This window comes from Oryx dammah, unplaced genomic scaffold, assembly GCF_014754425.2.
Source record: "Oryx dammah isolate SB20612 unplaced genomic scaffold, SCBI_Odam_1.1 HiC_scaffold_1, whole genome shotgun sequence".
NCBI lineage: Eukaryota > Metazoa > Chordata > Mammalia > Artiodactyla > Bovidae > Oryx > Oryx dammah.
This window is the reverse complement of record NW_024070185.1, coordinates 45,643,192-45,664,971: the sequence shown is the minus strand read 5'-3', so window position 1 is coordinate 45,664,971 and position 21,780 is coordinate 45,643,192. Positions and strand designations below refer to the sequence as shown.

General features: G+C 41.4%; 1 protein-coding gene across 2 annotated transcripts in view; it reads right to left on the bottom strand.

Moving 5' to 3' along the window:
* The window catches only part of MAMDC2 (MAM domain containing 2), a 160,827-nt gene that overhangs the window by 30,221 nt on the left and 108,826 nt on the right, over positions 1–21,780 (bottom strand). The gene's annotated exons all lie outside the window — the stretch shown is intronic.

Genomic DNA, 21,780 nt, shown 5'->3' with positions numbered 1-21,780 from the left:
TCCTTCTGCTCATGGAAGTCTTGTGTTTTAGGGTAGAGGGCGCCCTGTGGTAGATTTGCAGCCCTGCAGCCAAAGATTTTCATGGCTGTTTGGGTGGTAAACACCCACATAACTCAGTTCACTGATTTTAGAAATCGACATTATTTTCAAATCATTTGGTCACAGAAAAGGGAAAGGAGACCTCAGAAGAGACCTCAGAATCAGATATTTTTTAGAATGAGGAAAAGAGAGACCCTTTGATATGAACTCAAGGTCATACAATAGCCAGCTGTAGACCTAAGCATGAAATATCATATTCTGAATGTCTGATAGAGCATATTTCATTATACCAATCAGCTCATTTTCTCCTTTTCACTTTAGGTATTTTAAAATATGATTATGAAAGGCTCAAAACTCCCCAGTTAACAGCATAATTAATAGCAATGGACAAGTATGTCTCTGAGCAGCATTTAAAACTAGCTTCCGGTCATTTTGCCTTATGTATGTTATAAACAGTTTTTGGTCACCTGATGCCAGAACCTGAATCTTACATCAGTTGGGACTAAATTTCATGGCTGGTGATTGGTGAAACCTGTCCTCTCCACAGGAGATGCTCCCTCACCTCAGTGATATCCTTCTCTCTCTTAGCTGATGACCTTACATTTGCTCCACGTGGAAAATTTACTTCACACAGAAAAAAATGAGGAAAAATGCCCTCAACTCCCCACATGTACACCTTCAATCTTATCTTCATTTGCACTCACTTTCACTTCCTTTCCTTTGTTTTGAAAGCAAGGTCTGTCTGACTCCAAAGTTCATGTTCCTCTTTTTCTGGGACATAGATCCTGTACAATCCTGACAACTAGTATATTGGGGGTCTAAATGGAAAATAAACATGAAAAGCCTCTGAAAAAATGAACATCAGACAAAAGCAAGATTTTTAGTGTTTTAAGGTCTAATTCCACACCAAAGTAATGAGGACATAATTACGTATAATATTCCTATAAACCTTTCATCATCAGTAAAGGAAATAGGTGTGAATGCCTTCCTCAACATACAATGTGGTTTATCTCCGGTCAACCTTCCTTAGGGAGGACCTCAAGTTAAACACTTCCCTGACCAACATAATGTAAGAACCAATTTATTTATTATGGATGGAGATCAAAATACAGACCTATTGTGACTACTTGGATGGAGATATAAAATGTCGGTCCTTCCAGAAGACTCAGAGAATACAATCAACTGCAAAAAAGATGGAATCTATGTTTTTGTCTTGACTCTCAAGGGCTCACCCCTGCTCTGTATGAATTTTTCTGGGTCAGGAGAAGACAGTGACTTTAACTAATACCCAAATAATGACTTCACTCTGCTTGTGTATGAACCATAGAGACAGTTGTGGGTCTAATTTTCATTGATTCCCAGGGCAAAGTGGAGATCCTTGATGCAGAGCTGTGACTAAAAGCTCATATAATGTTAAGCCCCTTTTAGCTGTGTCACAAATTATTTAACCAACATCTACAATTACGCTGATTTCACAAGCTAGCAAGGGAATGCCCCAAATCCTTCACGCTAGGCTTCAACAGTATGTGAACAGAGAACTTCCAGATATACAAGCTAAATTTAGAAAAGACAGAAGAACCAGATATCAAATTGCCAAAATCCATTTGATTATAGAAAAAGCAAGAGAATTTCAGAAATGTATCTCCTTTTGCTTCACTGACTACACTAAAGCCTTTGACTGTGTGGATCACAGCAAACTGTGGAAAATTCTTAAAGAGATGGGAATACCAGGCCACCTTACCTGCCTCCTGAAAAACCTGTATGCAGGTCAAGAAGCAACAATTAGGACCAGACAAGGAACAATGGACTGGCTCCAAATTGGGAAAGGAGTACATCAAGGCTGTATATTGTCACCTTGCTTATTTAACTTATATGCAAAGTACATCAAGCAAAATGCCAGGTTGGATGAATCACAAGCTGGAATCAAGATTGCTAGGAGACACAGCAACAACCTCAGATATGCAGATGACATTTCTACCCTAATGGCAGAAAGCAAAGAGAAACTAAAGAGTCTCTTGATGAAGGTGAAAGAGGAGAGTGAAAAATCTGGCTTAAAATTCAGCAAGCATCTGGTCCCATCACTTCATGGCAAATAGATGGGGACAAAATTGAAACAGTGGCAGGTTTTCTTTTCCTGGACTCTAAAATCATTGCAGACAGAAACTTCAGCTATGAAATTAAAACATGCTTGCTCCTTGGAAGAAAAGCTTTGACAAATCTAGATAGCATATTAAAAAGCAGAGACATAATTTGCCAACAAAGGTCCATCTAGTCAAAGCTATGGTTTTTCCAGTAATCATGTAGGGATGTGAGAGGTTGACCATAAAGAAGGCTGTGCTGTGCTGTGCTTAGTTGCTCAGTCAAGTCCAACTCTTTGTGACCCCATGGACTGCAGCCCCCCAGGATCCTCTGTCCTTGGGGATTCTCCAGGCAAGAATACTGGAGTGAGTTGCTATACCCTCCTCCAGGGGATCTTCCCAACTCAGGGATCAAACCCAGGTCTCCCACATTGCAGGCAGATTCTTTACCAGCTGAGCCACCAAAGAAGCCCAAGAAAAGCAGAATGGGTAGCCTATCCCTTCTCCAGTGGATCTTCCTGACCCAGGAATCAAACTGGGGTCTCCTGCATTGCAGGCAGATTCTTTATCAGCTGAGCTACAGGGAAGCCCAAAGAAGGCTGAGCACCAAAGAACTGTTTTTGAACTGTGATGCTGGAGAAGACTTTTAAAAGTCCCTTGGACAGCAAAGAGATCAAGCCAGTCAATTCTAAAGGAAATCAATCCTGAATATTCATTAGAAGGACTGATGCTGAAACTGAAGCTCCAATAATTTGGCCACCTGATGTGATGAGCCAACTCATTGGAAAAGACTCTGATCCTGGGAAAGATTGAGGGCAGGAAGAGAAGGGAGTGACAGAGGATGAGATGGTTGAACAGCATCATTGACTCAATGGACATGAGTTTGAGCAAACTCCAGAAGATAGTGAAGGACAGGGAATCCTGGTGTACTGCAGTCCATGGGATCACAAGGAATCAGACATGATTCAGTGACTGCACAACAACAGATAGATGGGCTTTCCTGGTAGCTCAGTTGGTAAAGAATCCACCTGCAATGCAGGAGACCTAAGTTTGATCACTGGGCTGGGAAGATCCTTCGGAGAAGGAAATGGTAACCCACTCCAGTACTCTTGCCTGGAAATCCCATGGACAGAGGAATCTGGAGGGCTACAGTCCATGGAGTCGCAAGCACAACAGCTGGACATGACTGAGCAACTAAACCACCACCACCATACCCTACATAGCAGCTTCCAGTTTCTCAATATTACTAACAGTGCTTGATAAATGTGGTAGGTAAATCTTTTACATAACTATGATCATTTCCTTATGATAAATTCCTAGAAGTAGAATGGTTATCTCCAAAAATTCGCATAATCGGGTCTTTCTTTTTGGTACATATAATTTAATTGTCATCTAGTAATATTATATTGAGCTTCCCAGGTGGCTCAGTGGTAAAGAATTGACCTACCAGTGCAGAAGTCTCAGGTTTGATTCCTGGATCAGAAGATCCCCTGGAGGAAATGGCAACCCATTCCAGTATTCTTGCCTGGAAAATTCCATGGACAGAAGAGCCTAGTGGGTTACTGTCCATAAGGTCACAAAGAGTGGGACATGTCTTAGTGACTCAACAATAGTACATCAATTTACCATCACACAGAGCTTATGAGAATTATTATTTCCTTGAATTCTCACCTCTCTATGGCAATACTTTATATATCATATATTTAAATATGTGGGATCCCCTGGTGGCTCAGATGGTAAATAATCTGTCTGCGATGTGGGAGACATGGGTTCAATCCCTGAGTTATGTAGCTAAATACATAAATATTTAATAGATGTCTATAACTCATATATTATATATATATTTTTTGGGGCCTAAATGAAAGATCAACTTTTAAATTGATAAATTGAAAATATGAATATGAATGCAGCTATTAATACAAATATACTTCTTCAAAGTATTATATTTTTAAAATATCTTTATCCATTTGATGGACAAATGTACTGTTTTGCTATTTTTCAGATTTCTTTGGTTATAAATGAAGTTGGACATGTTTGCATATTTATTTTCTAGTAATAGCCCTTTTCTTCTGATTTGCCTGTATATATTCATTGTCCACTTTCCTATTGCTTAGTTCATCTTTTGCTTATTGATTTATTAGAGAAAATTTAAATCTTAAACATATTAGGAGTTTGTCATATATGTTGCAAACTTTTTTTTCTGGCTTGATATTTGCCTTTCAGACATGTTTATTAGGCAATCCTTACTTGGAGAAAGAAATTAAGGGAGAACTAAATGCCTTGGCTTGGAGACTGAGATGAACTAGGCAGGCCACAAACAGTAGTGATGCATCCTTGAGCACTGCATGCATTCCCATGTAAGCTGATGGTGAACAGAAAATAGGACTTCATGACCCTTCAGGGTGTGGTGGCTGATGCCATTAGGAAGAGGCTTGTAGACTGCCTGGAGAGAGACTTCCACTGGAGTTACGCACTGCAAAGAGAGACCACACAGCTCCCAGAGAACGCCATACAAGAGAGGGGAAAAAGATGGAAATATCTATGCAGAAGGAAATCAGGTGTTCTTCCATGCAGGAAAGCAGAGTCTTCACTAATGTGTGAATTGTCAATTTCCAAGTAAGTGAATTGAGCTTATACCTAAAGTGTACAGGAGATACCTAAATGATCTGTGAGTTCAGAAAATCAGAGGATCTCCAGAGAATCGCAGTGTGAGCATTAAAATCAATATTGTCTCATCCAAAATACTTGCAAAAAGGTAAAATGGTTGTCTGAGGAGGCCTTACAAATAGCTGTGAATAGAAGAGAAGCAAAAGGCAAAGGAGGAAAGGAGAGATATACCCATTTGAATGCAGAGTTTCAAAGAATAGCAAGGAAAGGTAAGAAAGCCTTCCTCAGTAATCAGTGTAAAGAAATAGAGGAAAACAATAGAATGGCAGTTGCCAACATCTGCTGGATCATCGGGAAAGCAAGAGAATTCCAGAAGAACATCTATTTCTGCTTTATTGACTATGCCAAAGCCTTTGACTGTGTGGATCCGAATAAACTGGAAAATTCTGAAAGAGATTGGAATACCAGACTACCTGACCTGCCTCTTGAGAAATCTGTATGCAGGTCAGGAAGCAAAGTTAGAACTGGACATGGAACAACAGACTGGTTCAAAACAGGAAAAGGAGTACGTCAAGGCTGTATATTGTCACCCTGCTTATTTAACTTCTATGCAGAATACATCATCAGAAACACTGGGCTGGAAGAAGCACAAGCTGGAATCAAGATTGCTGAGAGAAATATCAATAAGCTCAGATATGCAGATGACACCACCCTTATGGCAGAAAGTGAAGAGGAACTAGAAAGCCTCTTGATGTAAGTGAAAGAGGAGAGTGAAAAAGTTGGCTTAAAGCTCAACATTCAGAAAAAATGAAGATCATGGCATCTGATCTCATCACTTCATTGGAAATAGATGGGGAAACAGTGGAAACAGTGTCAGACTTTATTTTGGGGGCTCCAAAATCACTGCAGATGGTGATTGCAGCCATGAAATTAAAAGACGCTTCCTCCTTGGAAGGAAAGTTATAACCAACCTAGACAGCATATTCAAAAGCAGAGACATTACTTTGTCAACAAAGGTCTGTTTAGTCAAGGCTATGGTTTTTCCAGTAGTCATGTATGGATGTGAGAGTTGGACTGTGAAGAAAGCTGAGCGCTGAAGAATTTTGAACTGTGGTGTTGGAGAAGTCTCTCGAGAGTCCCTTGGACTGCAAGGAGATCCAACCAGTCCATCCTAAAGGAAATCAGTCCTGAAAATTCATTGCAAAGACTGATGCTGAAGCTGAAACTCCAATACTTTGGCTACATGATGTGAAGAGCTGACTCATTGCAAAAGACCCTGATTCTGGGAAAGATTGAGGGCAGGAGGAGAAGGGGACAATAGCGGATGATGACTGGATGGCATCACCGACTCACTGGACATGAGTTTGAGCAAATTCCAGGAGTTGGCGATGGACAGGGAGGCCTGGCGTGCTACTGTCCATGGGGTCGCAAAGAGCTGGACACGACTGAGCAACTGAACTGAAGTGACTGAAAATACTTGAGAAAAGATTCCCTAAAAATCCACCCATTATGAAATACCAGATTAGGAATTTGGAAGTGTGGAGGGAGGTAGTGTTCATAGGCTCATAAACAACCTTTGGAATAAATATTTGCCTAAATTAAGCTTATTTATAAGACTATGGGGAAAGAATATCTCAGATATTTCCATGTTGCTGCAAGGATGAACATGGTAATCCAGCAATATTCCATGAAATTAATTCCTTGGGAAAGTCAAGTAAGAATGCACTGGCATGAACATCACCCTCATGTAAGCTGTGTTAGCAATGACCAGTTGTGCTAGTCAGCCTTTCCAGTCATTCCCCTATAAACTGATGTGAAACACAGTAGCCCAACAACGAATATCTGAAAGGAAATGAAAGAGAAGGAAAACCAGAGTAGATTAACTCTGCCTTACTCGTATTTAAAATAATTTATAATTCCTGTACTGACAACTGACACTGAGTTTTGCTTGGAAAAACTCAACAGTAGGCTCCTTTCCCATACTTAGCTCCTCTATCCAATTTCACATTAAAACTTATTCCACTTGACAGTATAATTTTCCTGGCTCTGTATATGGAACTATCTTAATCTCTTCTAAAATGTGTTGATTATCTTGTCAGAAATTAACAATCCTGCTATTTCTACTTTGCACTCAGCTGTCCTGCTTTAATTATGCTGGAACATTAATATCCTGGAGCAGCCATTTCCCAGTGTTCCCAGATATCATGAAATACGATAGGAAATTTATCTTTTCTCATATATCTTGCCTACACATTGGGTTTCTTGTTCCTTAGTCCCTTTATAGCAGGGTGTCTTGTTATTAAATAGGCATCTAAATCTATCCAGAAATTTACTAGACCTGCTCTCCTATCTGAGTGAACTGCTAAGTGTCATCTTTAAAAATTTCAGAACCCTAGATACTTTATATCTAGTGGCATTTCCATTATTAAAAGGCAAAGTGAAAAGGAAGATTTTAAGAGCAGAAATCCAAAACACAGACTTAAATTTCATTGATGTTTTGCTAAAACAAAAAGATTGTGAGAGAAAATAAACAGAGAAAGCTATGCACAAGGACAGTGCTGCACGATATTAAAAAAACATTTTTTGACACTAAGATGCTTAAAAATATTCTTAATGAAGGTAGAAGAGACTTAGCAGACATAAGGAAACATGTTTTCATTTCACAGAGAGGTGACATGGCATTCTGATTTGCCAAGTATGTGCCTGCATGCTCAGTTGCTCAGTCATGTTCAACTCTTTTGTGACCCCCAAGGACCAGAGTCAGCCAGCCTCCTCTGTCCAGGGGATTTTCCAGGCAAGAATACTGTAGTGGGTTGCCATTTCCTCCCCTAGGGGATCTTCCCAACCCAGGGATGGAAATCACTTCTCCTGCACATCTCCAGCATCAGCAGATTCTTTACCATCTGAGCCACCTGGGAAGCCTCCTGATTTATCGTGACTTGAAGCCAAGTCTTCCTATTCCTGACTGGGATCTTTTATTTGTATAATCTCAATCTGACAAAACACAAATTAATGACTTGTACAAGATTCAAAGAGGAAGGGACTCTTGAGATGGACTTTGAGAGAAAGGTGATTTTCTCAGGTTGGTTCCTACAACATGATCAATGAAAAATATTTGCTGTTGATGCATCAAAATCCTCCAAGCTAGGGTTCACCAGTACGTGAACTGAGAACTTCCAGATGTTTCAGTTCAGTTCAGTTCAGTCGCTCAGTCATGTCCGACTCTTTGCGACCCCATGAATTGCAGCACCCCAGGCCTCCGCGTCCATCACCAACTCAAACTCACGTCCATCAAGTCGGTGATGCCATCCAGCCATCTCATCCTCTGTCATTCCCTTCTCCTCCTGCCCCTAATCCCTCCCAGCATCAGAGTCTCTTCCAATGAGTCAACTCTTCGCATGAGGTGGCCAAAGTATTGGAGTTTCAGCCTCAACATCAGTCCTTCCAAAGAACACCCAGGACTGATCTCCTTTAGAATGGACTGGTTGAATCTCCTTGCAGTCCAAGGGACTCTCAAGAGTCTTCTCCAACACCACAGTTCAAAACCATCAATTCTTTGGTACTCAGCTTTCTTCACAGTCCAACTCTCACATCCATACATGACTACTGGAAAAACCATAGCCTTGACCAGATGGACCTATGTTGGCAAAGTAATGTTTCTGCTTTTCAATATGCTATCTAGGTTGGTCACAACTTTCCTTCCAAGGAGTAAGCGTCTTTTAATTTCATGGCTGCAGTCACCATCTGCAGTGATTTGGAGCACCAAAAATAAAGTCTGACACTGTTTCCACATCTATTTCCCATGAAGTGATGGGACCAGATGCCATGATCTTAGTTTTCTGAATGTAGAGCTTTAAGCCAACTTTTTCACTCTCCTCTTTCACTTTCATCAAGAGGCTTTCTAGTTCCTCTTCACTTTCTGCCATAAGGGTGGTGTCATCTGCATATCTGAGGTTATTGATATTTCTCTCAGCAATCTTGATTCCAGCTTGTGCTTCTTCCAGCCCAGTGTTTCTCATGATGTATTCTGCATAGAAGTTAAATAAGCAGGGTGACAATATACAGCCTTGACATACTCCTTTTCCTGTTTTGAACCAGTCTGTTGTTCCATGTCTAGTTCTAATTGTTGCTTCCTGACCCACATACAGATTTCTCAAGAGGCAGGTCTGGTGGTCTGGTATTCCCATCTCTTTAAGAATCTTCCACAGTTTATTGTGATCCACACAGTCAAAGGCTTTGGCATAGTCAACAAACCAGAAGTAGATGTTTTCCTGGAACTCTCTTGCTTTTTTGATGATCCAGCGGATGTTGGCCATTTGATCTCTGGTTCCTCTGCCTTTTCTAAAAACAGCTTGAACATCTGGAAGTTCAAGGTTCGTGTATTGTTGAAGCCCTGCTTGGGGAATTTTGATCATTACTAGCATGTGAGATGAGTGCAATTGTGCGATAGTTTGAGCATTCTTTTAAGCTGCATTTAGAAAAGGCAGAAGAATCAGAAATCAAATTGCCAAAATCCATTAGATCATAGAAAAAGCAAGAGAATTCCAGAAAAACATCTACTTCTCCTTCATTGACTATGCTAAAGCCTTTGACTGTGTGGATCACAACAAACTGGAAAATTCTTAAAGGGATGGGAGTATCAGACCACCTTACCTGCCTCCTGAGAAATCTGTATGCAGGTCAAGAAGCAATAGCTAGAACCAGACATGGAACAACAGACTGGTTACAAATTGGGAAAGGAGTACATCAAGGCTGTATAATGGTCAACTCACTTATTTAACTTGTATGCAGAGTACATCATGTGAAATGATGGGCTGGATGAAGCACAAGCTGGAATCAAGATTGCTAGGGGAAATATGAATAATCTCAGATATGCAGATGACACCACACTTATGGCAGACGTTGAAGCAGAATTAAAGAGCCTATTGATGAAAGTGAAAGAAGAGAGTGAAAAAGTGGGCTTAAAACTCAACATTCAAAAAACAAAGATCATGGCATCCAGTTCCATCACTTCGAGGCAAATAGATGGGGAAACAATGGAAACAGTGACAGAATTTATTTTGGGGGGCTCCAAAATCACTGCAGATAGTGACTGCAGCCATAAAATTAAAAGATGCTTGCTCCTTGGAAGAAAAGTTATGACCAAGCTAGATAGCATATTAAAAAGCAGAGACATTACTTTGCCAACAAAGGCCCATCTAGTCAAGGCTATGGTTTTTCCAGTAGTCACACATGGATGTGAGAGTTGGATCATAAAGAAAGCTGAGCACCAAATAATTGATGCTTTTGAACTGTGGTGTTTGAGGAGGCTCTTGAGAGTCTCTTGTACTGCAAGGAGATCAAACCAGTCCATCCTAAAGGAGATCGGTCCTGGGTGTTCATTGGAAGGACTGATGCTGATGCTGAAGCTCCAATACTTTGGCCACCTGATGCAAAGAACTGACTCATTGGAAAAGACCCTGATGCTGGGAAAGATTGAAGGCAGGAGGAGAAGGAGGTGACAGAGGATGAGATGGTTGATGGCATCTCTAACTTGATGGACATGAGTTTGAGCAAGTTCCAGGAGTTGGTGATGGACAGGAAGGCCTGGCCTGCTGCAGTCCATGAGGTCACAAAGAATTGGACGTGACTGAGCAACTGAACTGAAATCCTTTGAGGAAGCAGTGGGGGAGTAAGGCAAGGATTTGAAGGATGAGAAACTGCACTGGATCCTAGACAGTAATTGAAAACATTTTCCAAAGAGTTTGAAGACTAAAGGAATAGGATAGGGTGACAACTTAAATGGATAAAAAGGTAAAAAAGAAGGTTTGCTGTTCATTTGTATGATCAATATTTGCTGGCAGTATGCAAAGAACTAACAAAAATTAAAAATTTATGAGAAAGAGAACAATTTATGAAATCAGGGTGGCAAGATGGTGAAATCAAATAAATGACTGGTTGGTTTTGAATGAGAAATCAACTGTCAGAGTTAAAGAGACACAGGTGAGGATTTGGAGAGAAACAAAATTGAAGGGGCTTGTTCTCAATGCCTTCATTCTTTTGGGAGATGAACCCATGAGTTCACATCCTAAGAATGAGGCAGAGAAAATCAAGCTGGAGACTTGTGACTGAAATGGATCTGAATATCTGGGGTAAGGAATGGGAAAGGAAGTCAGTGAGAGATGATCTGAGTAAAAGACTTTCCCAGCAGCTTGGATCCAGTAACATGGAGGGGAGAGTGGAAACTAATCTCATTTTCTCCAGCTGTGCTGAAAAGCTCAGGGCAAAAAAGATGAAAATAGTTGCTGAGGTTCCCAGGGGTTCAGAGGACCAAGGAGGAAGAAGCCAGAGGACCTGTGGAAAGGAAGACTGATGTGGAGGTGAGTGCTCCATGGACCACAGCACAGAATGGAGGCTCGAGAAACATGGAGGCTGTGTTGGGAGATAGGAAAAGGATCAGGAAAATCAAGAGGGCTGGGAAAAACCTCATATCTGTCTTTGGGAATAGGGAAATGGAGTGATGTAAATTGTTCCAAAGAAAAGAGTTACAGCTTTTGGTCTTAATAAAAATCATCATAAGAAGCCTCAAACCAGACTCAGCATATATGTGTCTGTGTGTATCCTTATATCTACTCCAGCAGGTTATTCCTGCTTTTAATTGTTCATATTCAAATTCTTTGCAGGACCCATGGCTCTGGGCTATAAGAGATTACGGTTTATATGATTCAAAAGCAGAAACAGTTAATCTTCCTTCTTCCTGTGATTGATTTACATTGTTCTTCCTTGCCATCAACACATTTTCCTTGAAAGCTCAGTACCCTTTGAGTACTCACTCTGTTCTAGAAATTGTGTTACATTAGAAATAAAAAATAAATAAGTAAGATATAGGTCTGTTCTCCAGAAGCTTACAGTCTGATGTAAGCTAACAAAGATAGGTACGTAAGGAGATAATTTCAGTACAATGTATGATGCTAGGATAGTTCAGTTCAGTTCAGTTCAGTTGCTCAGTTGCGTCTGACTCTTTGTGACACGAGGAACTGCAGCATGCCAGGCCTCCCTGTCCATCTCCAACTCCCAGAGTTTACTCAAACTCATGTCCATTGAGTCAGTGATGCCATCCAACCATCTCATCCTCTGTCATCCCCTTCTCCTCCTGCCTTCAATCTTTCCCAGCATCAGGGTCTTTTCCAATGAGTCACTTCTTTACATCATGTAGCCAAAGTATTGGAGTTTCAGCTTCAGCATCAGTCCTTCCTATGAATATTTAGGACTGATTTCCTTTAGGATGGACTGGTTGGATCTCCCTTGCAGTACAAGGGACTCTCAAGAGTCTTCTCCAACACCACAGTTCAAAAGCTAGGACAGTAGTATTTCATTAAAAGGTGCTACACAAGGGTCTATGTCATGTACTCTGAGAAAACTGCCACCTTACACAAGGTTAAACAGGATTCTTTAATGTAGAACTTACCAGAGCTTCTAACATGTTACTGTGCAGGGCAAACCTTCCTATGTGTATGTGGAAGAGTAGAGATCTAGCATGCAAAATTTCTCCAACTCATTTGACTACATAACCGGTTTTCAATAGAACAATTCAAGGGATTTGTACTCCATGGGACATACTCTGATAAGTGCTGATATGTAGAAGCACTTTGAGACCCCAAAGTGACTCTTTGTGACCCCATGGACTATAAAGTCCATGGAATTCTTCAGGCCAGAATACTGGAGTGGGTAGCCTTTTCTTTCTTCAGGGCATCTTCCCAACCCAGGGATCAAGCCTAGATCTCCTGCATTGCAGGTGGATTCTTTACCAGCTGAGCCACAAGGGAATTCCAACAGTACTGGAGTGGGTACCCTATCCCTTCTGCAGTGGGTCTTCCTGACCCAGGAATTGAACTGGAGTCTCCTGCATTGCAGGTGGATTCTTTACCAATTGAGGTATCAGGGAAGCACGCTGACATAAGGTTCTTGCCTGGTTAAAGTAGGAAGTCAAGAAACACCAGGAGTGAAAGGCAAATTTGGCCTTGGAGTACAGAATGAAGCAGGGCAAAGGCTAATAGAGTTCTGCCAAGAGAATGCACTGCCCATAGCAAACACCCTCTTCCAACAACACAAGAGAAGACTCTACACATGGACATCACCAGATGGTCGACACCGAAATCAAATTGATTATATTCTTTGCAGCCAAAGATGGAGAAGCTCTATACAGTCAGCAAAAACAAGACCAGGAGCTGACTGTGGCTCGGATCATGAACTCTTTATTGCCAAATTCAGACTGAAATTGAAGAAAGTGGAGAAAACCACTAGACCATTCATATATAACCTAAATCAAATCTCTTATGACTATACAGTGGAAATGAGAAATAGGTTTAAAGGACTAGATCTGATAGACAAAGTGCCTGATGAACTATGGATGGAGGTTCATGACATTGTACAGGAGATAGGAATCAAGACCATCCCCAAGAAAAAGAAATGCAAAAAAGCAAAATGGCTGTCTGAGGAGGCCTTACAAATAGCTGAGAAAGATGGGAAGCAAAAAGCAAAGGAGAAAAGGAAAGATATACCCATTTGAACGCAGAGTTCCAAAGAATAGCAAGGAGAGATAAGAAAGCCTTCCTCAGCGTTCAATGCAAAGAAATAGAGGAAAGCAATGGAATGGGAAAGATTAGAGATCTCTTGAAGAAAATTAGACATACCAAGGGAACATTTCATGCAAAGATGGGCTCAATAAAGGACAGAAATGGTATGGACCTAACAGAAGCAGAAGATATTAAGAAGAGGTGGCAAGAATACACAGAAGAACTGTACAAAAAAGATCTTCACGACCCAGATAATCATGATGGTGTGATCACTCACCTAGAGCCAGACATCCTGGAATGTGAAGTCAAGTGGGTCTTAGAAAGCATCACTATGAACAAAGCTAGTGGAGATGATGGAATTCCAGTTGAACTATTTCAAATCCTGAAAGATGATGCTGTGAAAGTGCTGCACTCAATATGCCAGCAAATATGGAAACTCAGCAGTGGCCACAGGACTGGAAAATCTGTTTTCATTCCAATTCCAAAGAAAGGCAATGCCAAAGAATGTTCAAACTACCACACAATTGCACTCATCTCACATGCTAGTAAAGTAATGCTCAAAATTCTCCAAGCCAGGCTTCATCAATACATGAACCATGAAATTCCAGACATTCAAGCTGGTTTTAGAAAAGGCAGAGGAACCAGAGATCAAATGGCCAACATCTGCTGGATCATCAAAAAAGCAAGAGAGTTCTAGAAAAACATCTACCTCTGCTTTATTGACTATGCCAAAGCCTTTGACTGTGTGGATCACAATAAACTGTGGAAAATTCTGAAAGAGATGGGAATACCAGACCACCAGACCTGCCTCTTGAGAAATCTGTATGCAGATCAGGAAGTAACAGTTAGAACTGGACATGGAACAACAGACCAGTTCCAAACAGGAAAAGGAGTATGTCAAGGCTGTGTATTGTCACCCTGCTTATTTAACTTATATGCAGAGTACCTCATGAGAAATGCTGGACCGGAGGAAGCACAAGCTAGAATCAAGATTGCCAGGAGAAATATCAATAACTTCAGATATGCAGATGACACCACCCCTATGGCAGAAAGTGAAGAACTAAAGAGCCTCTTGATGAAAGTGAAAGAGGAGAGTGAAAAAGTTGGCTTAAAGCTCAACATTCAGAAAACGAAGATCATGGCATCTGGTCCCATCACTTCATGGCAGATAGATGGGGAAACAGTGAAAACAGTGGCTGACTTTATTTTTCTGGGCTCCAAATCACTGCAGATGGTGATTGCAGCCATGAAATTAAAAGATGCTTACTTCTTGGAAGGAATGTTATGACCAACCTAGACAGCGTATTAAAAAGCAAAGACATTACTTTGCCAACAAAGGTCTGTCTAGTCAAGGCCATGGTTTTTCCAGTAGTCATGTATGGATGTGAGAGTTGGACTGTGAAGAAAGCTGAGCACCGAAGAATTGATGGTTTTGAACTGTGGTGTTGGAGAAGACTCTTGAGAGTCCCTTGGACTGCAAGGAGATCTAACCAGTCCATTCTAAAGGACATGAGTCCTGGGTGTTCATTGGAAGGATTGATGTTGAAGCTGAAACTCCAATACTTTGGCCACCTGATGTGGAGAGCTGACTCATTGGAAAAGACCCTGATGCTGGGAGGGATTGAGGGCAGGAGGAGAAGGGGACAACAGAGGATGAAATGGTTGGATGGCATCATCAACTTGATGGACATGGGTTTGGGTGGACTCCAGTGGTTGGTGATGGACATGGAGACCTGGCCTGCTGCGGCTCATGGGGTTGCAAAGAGTCGGACATGACTGAGTGACTGAATGAACTGGTTAAAAAAAAATGTATATTTTTTTCAAACTGGCTATATGAAGGTTTTCTCTATATTCTTAAATGACTTTTGAAGTTTGTTCTTTAATCTTACAACAGAATAAAGATGTAGATTTTGAAGGGTTTACCATGCAGATGTTAATGACTAGTGATCTGATTATTAAGCCAGACCCAGATGAAAAAGTATATCTGGTCATGCTCTCATTTATGGGCCATTTAACATTTTTTTCAAAAGAAATATTTAATGAGCATGATACTGAGTTTCTTCCAGTGCCTCTAATTAACAGACTACTTAATGATTTTTGTTAAAAGGAAAATTTTTTTCCAGTCAAAAGATATTACAGGACCTAACATAGGTTCTTTAGTGACCAAGCACAATGTCACCCCAAGGATTTGAATATAAAGGCTAATGTTTGTGCTTCATCATTACAGACTTTCTGACAACGACTCTAGTCTGTCCTGACTTTTGGCTTTCAGGAAAAGCATTCTGGAGTGAGTTGTTCGCTCTCCTCATGACTATCTCTGGTGTGTGAAAGTTTCAATGTAAGTCTTGATTACTGCTCTATATTTAGTAATGTGCTGAGAACAATCAGATCAAGAAAACCCATTTCATAGGACTTCTCTGGTGGTCCAGTGGTTAAGAATCTGCCTTGCAATGCAGGGGTCTTGGGTTAGATCCCTGGTCTGAGACTAAGATCCCACATGCTGTACAGTGACTATGTCCAAGTACTACAACGAAAGTTCCTGCATGACAGAACGAAGATCCCACAAAGGCCCAAAGCAGCCAAATAAATACATTTTTAAAGAAGGAAAAAGAAAACCATTTCATGATTCATGGTTTTTCAAAATGTTTCTAAAACATTAACAAATATATTAGTTGATAATTATGTAAGCATAGCAGTCTGGTACTATCAAAATGAATATTTAACTCGGACCTGATTTTTAATTTAAAGAAAAGTTAAGGTACAGAATTAGTCACATACTAAAGAGATGATACTTTGGCCACCTCATGCGAAGAGTTGACTCATTGGAAAAGACTCTGATGCTGGGAGGGATTGGGGGCAGGAGGAGAAGGGGACGACAGAGGATGAGATGGCTGGATGGCATCACCAAACGATGGACATGAGTTTGGGTGAACTCCGGGAGTTGGTGATGGACAGGGAGGCCTGGCGTGCAGCAATTCATGGGGTAGCAAAGAGTCAGACACGACAGCGACTGAACTGAACGGAAAGAGATGATGCCTATGAATCCTTATGAGGATCAGGACCTAGGAAAAAAAAAAATCCCTGTAGTCTCTTTGTTCAAAAGAGACTAAAGAATTCTCTTTTCTCTTTCACTCTTGCTCTCTCTCCAGCTACATTTAATCAATGGCAATTACATGCCAGGTGCTAAGCTGAGGGCTTTACATGCACCATAAGCCTATGAGGTAGGTACTACTAATACATCCATTTTGTATAAGAAGAAGAGCGAGGCTCAGAGACTCACAAAACTAGCCTCAAGTATAAAGGCAAACAAGCCAGAGAATCCACAGCCAAGTCTCAGCCATGATGCCATTCTTCCTTCTACCCCACAGATCTCCTTTGTCTATGTTGAAGCACCTTGAATTTTGACCTTTGGAGCCAAAGTTTTGACCTTGTAGTCTTGAATTTTGGCTCCTTGGAGCCAAAGTGATTTCTAAAATAGAACAACTGAGAGTCAATAATAAAGTCCCAGAACTCTTTGGAAGTCTTGAGTTAGGGCTGGTTTCTCCTCACGTGATCCTATAGTTTTGACATAAGCCAGAAGAGAGCTAGGGGCATAAAGGCATAGTACAAAAGGCATGGCTTCTGGATTGAAAAAGACTTGGATTTCCCTCTCTGCTCTGCCTCCTAGTAACTGTGTGATGTTGAACAAGGTCCTCAGTTTCCCTCATCTGTTAAATGGGGCTATACAGCCTTCCTTCCTGAGGTGTTGCGGAACCAAATAAAGCAATGCATGTCGAATATTTAGCATTGCTCCTGGCACGTGGAAAGCACTCAGTGAAAGTCCCTCGTCCTGTTGGCAGCTGTGACGCTATACATAATCCATCCATATGGCCATTTGGCTAGAAAGATCTCAGGAACATTCTTATCATTGCTACTATTCCTTAAATTGAAATATTAATATATATTATAGTTTCCATCAAACATTAGACTATGTAGGGAGCTAGCAGGGACTTGTTAATCAAATCAACCCATTGTCCTTAAAATGGTCTGGGTAAGAGCAAATGTTGAAATAAAGGTAAAGAAGCATCCAGAGTGGAAGCTACCTGGGAAGGTACAGATGAGGTAACATGTAGGGAGAAACAAAAGGAAAGAGGGAAAAAAGTCCTGACTTTTTTACAGTTCTGTGCAGGCTGCCCTCACTCAGCTCATTTCTAGTCTCACAAGCCAACTCACTGAGAGGTGAAGATAATGTTCATGAAAGCAGGTCACACTAAGGAGCAATGTGAAAGTAAGAGATTATTGTTGTTATTATTTTGACTATGCAGCACAGATACTCAAACATATGTACCAAACACCTCTACCAATGAAAATTAGGCTGCTGCTGGTGGTGCTGCTAAGCGTGTCAGTCGTGTCCAACTCTGTACGACCCCATAGACGGCAGCCCACCAGGCTCCCCCGTGCCTGGGATTCTCCAGGCAAGAACACTGGAGTGGGTTGCCATTTCCTTCTCCAATGCAGGAAAGTGAAAAGTGAAAGTGAAGTCGCTCAGTCATGTCCAACTCTTTGCGACCCCATGGACTGCAGCCTACCAGGCTCCTCCATCCATGGGATTTTCCAGGCAAGAGTACTGGAGTGGGGTGCCATCACCTTCTCTGGAAAATTAGGCTAGGTGTATTCAAAATTCACATACAAGGCTTTCAGCCAGGGAACAGGTATGAAAAGGCAGCCACTCACTCTCGGTGACTTGGTCCCTGACCACTGGCCCTTGATTGGCTTAGGGAATGGGGGCAGTGAGGACTCGAAGCAGAGGCAGGGAAGGGTTTTCCTCACAACAGTAACACATATGCAGTGAACTCTGAGCTTAGGCATCCGTTTCTAGTAGGATGTGACCCAGGGTTGGTATAACTTTGAATTCTAGAAGGCCAAGGGCACTAAAAGGAGATACTTCACTTCCCTTAGAGGAATGTTGTGAGAATTAAATAAAATAGAAGATGGTGCCCATGCCCCAAGGCACATTTGGGAGCCTCACATTCTCCAGCTACAGAAGAACAGGCCTTCCCCAAGACTGGATGGAAATCCGGAGCACCCAGGATTGCCATACCAGTGGCAAAGGGCGGGCTTCTGACAGTTTATAGACCATGGATCAAACCCCAGCTCTGTCAGTTACCAGCCTTAGAAAGTCCACTCTCATTCTTTTACTTACTCATTTTTCAGTGTCATATTTTTATGGGAAAAGAGATGGACAACGAACAAGTGGACAAACGAGAAAGTTTCAGATCAGGGTAAATGCTATGCACAAAATAAACTAGGTGCTATCTTGTAGAATAATCTGGGGATGGAAAAAGCAGTTGCAGACCAGGTGGTTGGGCAGTTCCTGTCTAAAAGGAGACACCTGACCAGGACAGAAGAACAAGAACCATCTTGACATAGGATAGGTGGGCGAGGGGACTGCAAGCTTGATGTCCCCAGTGAAGGAAAGGCCTTGGGACTCAGGAGACCGAGAGAAGGCCAGCGGGACCATGGGGACAGTGTGACCATGTGATCATGGGCAGAGCAAAGGAAGGTGAAGTTCATGAAGGACGCAGGGGCCAGATGGTACAGGACCTTATGAGCCACAGGAGGGAATGGGGCTTTATTCTAAAGACCATAGCACAGTTTCTGGCAGGAGAGTGGCCTGATCCTATTTCCATTTCAAGATGATGATTCTGGTGGCTGCATGTGAGTGTAGAGAGCAAGGTGGAAGCAGAAAAACCAGATAGAAAGATACGGAGCAATTTAGGTAAGAAATGATGGTGGCTTAGACTAGGGTGGTAGTTGGGGACACAGAAGTAAACATATCTGAGATGTATTTTAGAGGCACAACTGTAAAGGATTTTGTCTGGGGTACAGCGGCAAGGTAACAGCAAGAATAGTACTCTATTAACTTTTGGAAACTTCAGTTTCTTCACTTTTAAATTTATAAAGAGCAGCAAGGTGAGTATATTTCTCGAACTGTATTGTATATTTGAAAGTCGCTAAGTGAGTAAATCTTAGAAGTTCTTATCACAAGAAAAAATACTCATTAACTATGTGAGGTGATGGATGGTAACTAGATGCAATGTGGTGATCATTTCACAGTATATACATATACCAAACCATTACACTGTGCCCCTCAATCGCATGTCAATCATATCTCAATTAAAGGAAAAAACTAAGATTGCAAAGTCATTTAAGTGGTAGAATGGAGATTTGAAAACAGACTCCTCAGTCATTTCTTTTAATTGCTGTGCTATCCTGTCTCCAGAATGATGGAGAAGAGGCCTAGGAGGCCCAGGGAACACTAATCTATTCTGAGGAATGAGCCAGAAAAGGAATCTCTGCAGAAGGGAAGTTCAAGCCAGTGACTGAATTAACAAGAGTGTAGGCAGAGGAAGCTGGGTGTGCAATGGCCCAAGGTGGAAGAGAGCAGTGTGTTCCAGGAACTGATTGCAATGTTATTAGAATGGGGGGGAGTAAGAGGCGAGGCTGGGGAGGGGCTGATGTTAGAGCAGGCAAGCCTTTTCCCAGAAGAGCAACAGGAAGCCAGAGGGTCATTGAAGGGGAGGCTCCCTCATTACCACTATGCTGCTCCGCAGAGCACAGATCCAAGCAGGCAAAGATGGATTGTAGGCGGGCCTAGCTCTTAATTTCGATTTTCAGAATCAACTTACAAAGCCACAGTTCTCATCCAAGGATGGCCTGGCACCTCTGGGGCCATATGGAAACATGTGGAAATAACTTGGGTTGTTGCTGTCATTGTAGATGACAAAATCCCAATCATGTGAGGTATGGCCGCCTACAGAGGCAGCACTGTCCCTTCCAAATTGCCAAGGGGGCCCATATGGGGAAATCCTGCTATTGGCAAAGCTCAAAGTCTTCACTGGAGGAATAGAAATGTTTTAAGCCATTTCTATGTACAAGCAAATGTATTGCTGAGAAAACTGAGAGGTGGAGAGGGTAAGTGAGGGGAGGGGGAACAGAGGGGTGAAAATGTATTCACCATACATATTGGAGTGTCATAGGATACGACCTGAAGTCGATGGGAGCAGAAACAGATGATTAGGTGTATCAGAATCACAAGGGAACCAAGTTAAAAATAAAAATACAACTAAAAAATTGTAAGGAGGATAGAGAAAATGAAAGGAAATAGTATAAATAAGCCAACTTTCTCTTTATAGAAAGGAGTCAGCAAATACTGCTAAGGCTAATGAATCAAGAAATGAGGCAGAAATAGAATATCTGGAATTATAGAGAAAAACATCAGAAAATCAGGGGTAAAAACATTTAGAAAAAGAAGTAGAATTGGAATTTGAGTACAGGGGTGGTAAGGGAAACTTTGACTTTTCATATTATTTCTTCTCTGAAATACCATATGTATGTTTGTTTCTACCTATATATGTTACATATTAGTTTCCTACCTTACTCAGTGCAGTCTGTATGAATGTCAAATGGTTCTCTCACTCTCTGAGAAACTGGTTCTGTTTAGCAAGGACCTTCCAAAAACTATTCACCTCTTTCAGACACGTGTCCAGAGTTTGCTTGTGTTGAACTGTACCGTCTCCTCATCAGCTCTGGGACTGAATTCATACTAGCTCCTTCTGAGGCTGTAAGAACTTCTCTGTCCCCACTGGGTCTAGATCAAATTTTCCTGAAGTAGGTGGGTAGGATTTGTGTGGTTGTTGGGAGGGTTGGAAGTCAGTCAAAGAAGAAAAGGGCAAATTCTCTGGGGCATCCTTAGTTGCTGGGTGGCTTCCTTCCATTCCATGGGAGTCAAATAAGAGCAGGGACTGACACCTAGGAGCAGATAAATTACTAACAGCCTATGTTTTGTGAGTAAAGTTGAGAGGCTCGGGGCAGGGAGAAGAGAGGAGTCAGGTGGGTAGTGCATGAAAGGAGTTAGAATCTGGCATGGCCTGAACATTTACCCTCCAAACACCAGCTCAGCTGGTCCTCTATTCATCTTTATTTTTATGTGTCCAATAGGTAGAACTACTCCTCTATTTTTCTATATAACCTTTCTGTGAGGCAGTGAGATTGCACTGTTGTTAGTTGTTTACATATTTGTATCTTAACATTCTATCATCTGTGATCTCATTCTCAAAAGTAGAATCTGAGCCTCATTGATCTTTATATCCCTTACACTGAACTTATACCTAATAAAGTATGGTTGAATAAATGAATAAATAAATGAAAGTCAAATAAGTGAATGAAAGGCTTGTTATACTTTCCCTCTTTTAAAACATTAGCAACAGAGGGTGTGGAGTACAGTAGAAATTTTATTATGTGCATCCCTGATCGTATGGATTAGGTACCTGTTTGGAGTGTGTGTCACCATAACTACTTGAGAGTCAAATAATTGGTAATGGGGACTACCTTTAGTCAGCATGAAAACAATAAAAGCAGTGCCTATGAGAATGTGGTAAGACTTCTGTGCTTATATTCTACTACAGGTATCATAAATTGGTTTGACTCTTTTAGAAATCAGTAAGTTAAGGAGGCTGTCA